Here is a 6,873-nt window from a genome sequence, read left to right on the forward strand (position 1 = left end):
GCAGTCAATCTTTTGCCACAAAACCCGACCAAACACCACCTTACTGTTCCAAATATTTTAACTTAGCTAAATACTTAAGTGTATCGTTTCATATTTCCTAAAATTGATTTTTGAACGGCTACAGGTACATTATGCTTTCTTTCTGAGATATAAATATCCCTCAACAGCATCATGAACATTTGAATAAGAACATGGGTATTATATGCTATTGCGCTCCTAGCGGGTCTTTGTATGGTGGGCCAGATAGATACGTTTGACACAACCAAAATTTTTAAAGAAAGTGCCGTTTTAAAGTTCTTTTGGGCTGAGGGAGATATTAATTTGGTTTACAATGTGACTTGGCATGTCGGTTTCTTACTTTTAGCCGTATAACAAATTTGTAGAAGTGGTTTATATGCGTTACTGGAAATCCACGCTCGCTTTAAATGTATCATAAACCGGATTACAGACCTTTCCTTGTCAACATGTTTGTGTTTCTGTGGTACATTTTCATTGGTATTCAATAGAAAACAGGAAAACATAATCGCCTTACTTGCAGATCGGAATAAGACGCCTGGTTAATTAATGACACTCACTTACATGTATATAGCTGCTGTCTGACAATACTGGAGTGAAACAATGATGACGTTTTTACTGCATGTAGCAGTCTTAACTTTCGGGAAAAGGCGCTTGAATGCACTGCATCCATTTGCTCTAACTCTGCTAGACTGAAGGGGTGTAAAAGAATTGTGCAGGGGGCGTATTCAAGAGTCGGCATCCCGAAATATTCACTTTCACAAACTCATATATCTTTATATATTATGACATAGAATCATTCAATTATGTTCAACTTCAATGTTCTATTTGTGAAAGCGTATTGAATAATATTTCATTGATTTAAACTTAAATGTTATTTTAAAGCTGGTCTGAAAGCCGCACATGCAATAATATTTTTGTGACTTTTTGCAAATGTAGAAAAAATGCCTGGGGTTTATGCTTCTTAATATAGACGAAATGTAATCACATGCACATGTATTGTTGCGTCCAAACACACCGGATTAAAAAAAAAATGAAGTGCATCAAGGTACAAATGACGATAAAGTTTCTGTATTCTATTATATTTACAAGCGCTGCGTCTTTAATTTGCCTGGATTATATATATGCCTGGATTATTTCCAGTAGGCTATACATAGGCGTGTATTTCACCAGGTGCCTTTATGTTCAGAATTCATTTTATATACATCTAATTGAAATGAGGTTGTTGAATAAGTACGTACTACACTGTGTAGTACATAGCCTCCTTCTCCTGTTCTCCACTTCAATTTACATTGTACTTTTGTTATCTTGATATCTTTTTCTTGCTATTCTTTCTCTCTCTTATATCATTATGCTCATCTTCTTCTTTTTCATTCTCTTTTTCGCTCGAACTTTGGCTTCACACTCGCTCATTTTTTCTTTCCGTCTCCCCCCCTCTCTCTCTCTCCCTCTCTCTCTCTCTCTCTCTCTCTCTCTCTCTCTCTCTCCTATTAGTCGATCAAATATACAAGCCCACAAACATCAGAAAACAATTCGATAAACAAAAATAGACATCAAAGGACTAACTGCACTTTTAGGTTTATGATTAATGCATTTGGCTAATTCATTCATATCCCCTTTCTACTTCCTTGACTTAAACCAAAGACATACCAGTGCCCTAACTTAAGCCTGCACGCTCTCCGCTTTGACAATGTCATTTTTTATCTCATGATCTTATAAATTGTCGAGCCTTTTCTTCTTCTCCCTCGTTCGATCGCATAACTCCCTTTTCCTCATTTTCCTCTTATTCATCCCTCTTCTTCTTCTCTCTCGCTTTCTTACTTTTCTCTCTCGTTCTTTAGACTGAAGACTCATCATCAGACATATTTTGAACTTAAACATGCTTACTGCTTTGACCATGAGAATTTTCTATCTCATATGTACTAGTATTGTAATCGTTGTGTTCTCTAGCTCTTACGTACTTTACTTTGCTGATGTTCAGACATGCCAATTTTCCAGATCGCCTCAGTAGTTTCCCCATTTGCAAGGACATGTGTCTCCAAACATCCCGATTAAAAACAAAACTTCTGTCAGAAAATACTGACCGATCCATTTCACATCTCATTCTATTATTTTCATTTATTTATACCCAGCCTTCCTGGGTCATATCTAGTTTCGGTGTTTCAAACTCAACCAAAGGCACTGAGACCTTTATTACAGTTTTAAAGGAACAGTTTTGCCATCGAGACATCATTTCTTTTCTTATCCTGTCCTGTTGCTTTATTATTGTCATGCTTAATCTAAGTACGACATGATGATAAGTACTACCCAGGACCCAAAATATCTTTATCTTCTATCCTAGGTACAATTACGGACAAATATGCCTTAGTATCATAAGTAAGAGAATCACTCACATAAATGACTAAATAAGAATTTTTGTCTTTATCTATGTATACATTTTAATCGTGAATCTTTCCCTATACCAAAGAGTTATATACTTTTTGCTTATACTCACTGTAGATTTACTCTTTGCGTATAATCGCTATTCTATGGCGTAATTGTGCAGTGGGTGTTGTAAGAACAATTCATATAAATTGAATGGCGTTGTTTTTTTTTTACTGTGGTAAGTGATGACGAAACTGACTTAACAACAAATTTGCGTTTAGATTAAGTACATAGATCAAGTACGTAACAGATAACACACTCCATTAGTTGACAACGTTTCTATTTCCTTTTGCTGGCAATAACAACAGAGAGCGCTGTCTCCCGGAAGAGCGGCGGGACTGACATAGCTACTTTTAACCCATTAAAGAGGCCAGCTTGAAAGAGACGCTTTTAACGTGGAATTGGCGCTTAACCGTTGATCTAACTTTGTTAGCCCAAGTGTGAAATAAGTACTGGCTTTATTACCACTTGTTATCGCTGGGGTTTGTTTCAGATGTATTCCAAAGTTGTTGAGATTAGCGTTGAACCGCTTAAGTCAGAAAACTGCATATACCCAAAGTCGGCTCTTTGATATTGGTCTACTAAGAGCTTTTAACATGATATGGTAAACGGTAGATGTACTCTGTTAGCTTGCTAAATTATTATAGTGGCGAAGAGAACTTGTTGAAAAAACGACACTGAGGCTGCCAAAATTTTAATGGCTGTCGATCAATAGTACCATTTTTGTTTTGATGGGTTGACATCGACCATAACCAAAAGTGACATTTTTTAAATAATATTATTATCATTTTTTTACATAATTTTGTATATTGATACATGTATCTATCAATTTATATTCTACCTGCGAAGCAACGAGCTTCAGAGCAACGAATGGCATTCTCCCCGGTGGTCAATACGTTAGTACACAAAGATGAAACGGATTTTCCGGTAAAGTAAAGTATGAAGACCTTGTTCAATCGACCCCAATTATGTTTTGCCAAGAACTCACTTCTTTGGACTATCCAAAAATGAAATAATTACAAAAGAAGGCACAAGCTGCAGCGGTTCACCGTCGCTTGAATAATTCTAGGAAGCAGTAAACAAATTAATGAGTCCTAGAATCATATCCACTGACAACATAAGGTGATTGACAGTGACCAAGAAGGACTCTACCAAAAAGTCCACGTGGACACTCACATCAAAACGACAGGGGTGGTTCAAACAGTCCCTGGCTTAATGTCTACCTTGCATTTGAAGTTGGTAAAGGCAGTACGTGGCAGGGTAGGAGGAGGGGTACAAATATATCTCCCCGTTAGAGCCTGTGTAACTGGTGTTCCGTGTAACAGAGAGTCCGCCCTGCTTTTAGTTATAATGTTTAGGGTTAGCCTGACCTAAGTAGGTCAAAATCTAGGGTAAGTTTCACCTGCACAAATGAATGGAAAGAGGACTCTCTATCATGGGGGGACTCTCTGTCACGAGACACCGGTATGACAGGAATAGTAGTTCACTAAGAAACGTAATCGGTTCCCCATTACTTTGTACGGGTGACATTCGTCCCATATATTTACCCCAAATGATATGTGATTCCGGACTTCCATTCCGAGGACAACTATTGCTGTCACACCTGGATAATGACATCCCTTGATGACGACACTCGAGATAACATCCATATATTGGAAGTAAACAACAATTACAATTTAGCTGTCGATTGCGGGAAATTACCGTTTTTTTTTTTTTTTCTAAAATACATGTACCACCAAGCAAATATACTACTATCATTATTTTTTTTTTCATTATTTTTAATATTCGCACATTTTGTTCTTCGTCAGAACGTGCAGTCTAAAAAAGGGACACCATACAAGGAAAAAAAGGAATGTACACATATCACGTCCTGCTTCGTATAATAATAATAATAATAATAATAATGATGATGATAACCTATCAAGTGCTCTTTTTATATCACGACCAGATTTTATTTCCATTCTTTCGCAAGACGGCTGTAGAAACCAAGGGCTTTCCAAGACAATGGCCAAGTCGGAGTAACAGTAGGAAAAATAACCCCAACAAATCCGAAGCTGTGATTTAACTTAATTGGCAACGCCGATTCCTCTCGTTGTATAATTAACGCCTTCCTGAACCTTGCATGAACCTATCAGTGATACAAATAAGAATATATTCTCAGTAATCCCCGACTGGGGTTTAGAAAATACTTTGAAGCAAACAAATGGTATGGAGGTGTTGAAGAACGCACAGAGCAGAGCTGGCTGTTTTCTCTGCCTGCATACTTGAAATTCGATTAGCTGTTTTTCGAGGACGCGCCTATTCAGTCCTATCCAATTGTTTTCAAATTGTCAGAGAGAGAGAGAGAGACTACGGGTGCCCAACTGACATTTCCGTTTATTCGTTTTCTGAATACGAGTTTGTCCAATACTAGTTTTGAGCTCTTAATTTCAGATATTCTTAACCAACAAGTGTAATCAGAAGGACGCTGGGAGTGCCCTAGTATCTCTAGATCTACTGTAGGACTTCGATCTCCTGTACACAAACCCATTAAAGATTGACATGGCCTTCAAGAATATTCAGTAATTTGGCATTTGTAGTGTTTGTCTGTAGTATTACCAAAAAAAAAGGAGTCAATGCTAAGTAAGTCGTATCCAATAACAAATGCAACTTCTAAAGTGAAAAAAATCAATTATTGATTAAAATGAGAATGAAGATGAGAAGAACAGAAAACAACGGGACCTCATTTATTCTGTTCTGCAATAAAACCAGGATATGTATAAAAAACAGTAAGATGAAAAACCGTTGAAATAAGCACTCCTTTTTCACTTTATTAGTTAAAGAACGTCTCTTTTAATTTTCTTCCAATAAACTTGCATTTTTCGCCTGGAAAAAAATCCGAATATGTATGACAAAAGCGTCCGCTTCTTCAGCTTGTCTGGAGCTCCTTGTTCCAGCGAAACTAGACACTAAAACAGATCGAAAACAAGACCCAAAATACGACTCTAGCGGTTTCCTTAATTATCTTTCGATTGTCTTTCCTAAACCAACATCCCTCGCGGTTTCGTAGCCTAGCATATATTTCCCCTCCTAGCGGATTTAGAAGCTACGAAAAGACATAAAATACGAGAAAAACAACGCCTATCACGTTTAAATACTCAACCGTACAATTTCCAGAGATCAGGGAAAGATTGATGTTGATATCATTTCCTTTTTGCCATTGATAAATCGCTGTCAAATACGCTTAAGATATGACCGTTAATAAATATTTTATCTATTACAGCTTAATGAGGGTAAAGCTAATGACTCGTACATGAAAATATTTTCTCAATGGAATGGGCGGTTGCGGTTTGTCGTTGAGAGTGCACAGGATCGACTTTTTATCATTTTTTTTTTCGGCCACGTGTACTCACGCGTGAGAAGTTCTGTAGGCATATTTTTGACAAACCCGTTTTAAAAATTAAATATTAATCCAGTTTCCAATAATTAACGTGTTTGTGCCCTCGCACGTTTTAAGAAACGCACGACAATGGCCACGCACACGTTCAGTTCCGTGTTTCAGATCCCAGTGGTTCGGTTATTGGTTGAAATTTTGAAAGAAAAAGGTTAATGAACTTTTTATGCCCCCCCCCCCCCCATCTCGTTAACCTGGACCATGATGAAGGAAGTATGAGGTGTAATTTTTACCCCTAAGCTCTTCTAATTGACATAAATCGACACTGTATGCGTCCGCCGCTTTGTAAATCATCTTGTAACAAGACTGTTATCTAATATATCTTACGTAACTCTTCTTTGTCTTCGGTTTCTTTTTTCTTTTTCTCTGTTATACCATTACTTTCTCTCTCTCCCTCTCTCTATGTATCTTTCTATCCATATATCTATCCAGCTATTGCACAAACAGTCACACACACACACACACGCACACACACACACACACACTCACACACACACACACACACACACACACACACACACACACGCACACACACACACACACACACACACACACACACACGCACACACACACACACACACACACAATGCCAAAGCACGGACACACAAACGTGCTGACTAATGTTCTCAATTACAAAAAATAAAAATAAAATAAAAAAATAAAACAATAACACAAGAGAAAACATCGCAAACCTTACCTTATAATAAAAAGCCACGCACCACCTTTCCTATTTGCTACCGTTCTTGCTGAAGAGGTGGACACTTTCTAAAACCACATCGTTTCATCTTCGGACTCCATTCATAAATCACGTCATCATATGTCTATTAATATTAGGCTGTAATCAGACACTGTAAATTACCGGGTAAAAGAGGTTTAAGTTAATCTCTTTGACGTCTTCTGTATGTTAATGTCTGTATGTTGCACTCATTACCAGTTGCCTTTTTTTCGCGGTTTTATTATTATTATTATTATTTTTATTCAATATTATCATTTTATTATTA

General features: G+C 37.2%; 1 protein-coding gene across 1 annotated transcript in view; it reads right to left on the reverse strand.

Annotated features, from left to right (window-relative positions):
* The window catches only part of LOC106179577 (calcitonin gene-related peptide type 1 receptor), a 60,370-nt gene extending 53,705 nt beyond the window's left edge, over window positions 1-6,665 (reverse strand). Inside the window, exon 1 of the mRNA XM_087012993.1 lies at window positions 6,570-6,665. The gene's annotated coding sequence lies outside the window, so the exon portion shown is untranslated. The remainder of the gene's footprint in view (window positions 1-6,569) is intronic.
* Between the last annotated feature and the right edge of the window lie 208 nt (window positions 6,666-6,873).

Source organism: Lingula anatina, chromosome 5 (genome assembly GCF_051362555.1).
Source record: "Lingula anatina isolate TDL-2025a chromosome 5, LinAna3.0, whole genome shotgun sequence".
Classification (NCBI taxonomy): domain Eukaryota; kingdom Metazoa; phylum Brachiopoda; class Lingulata; order Lingulida; family Lingulidae; genus Lingula; species Lingula anatina.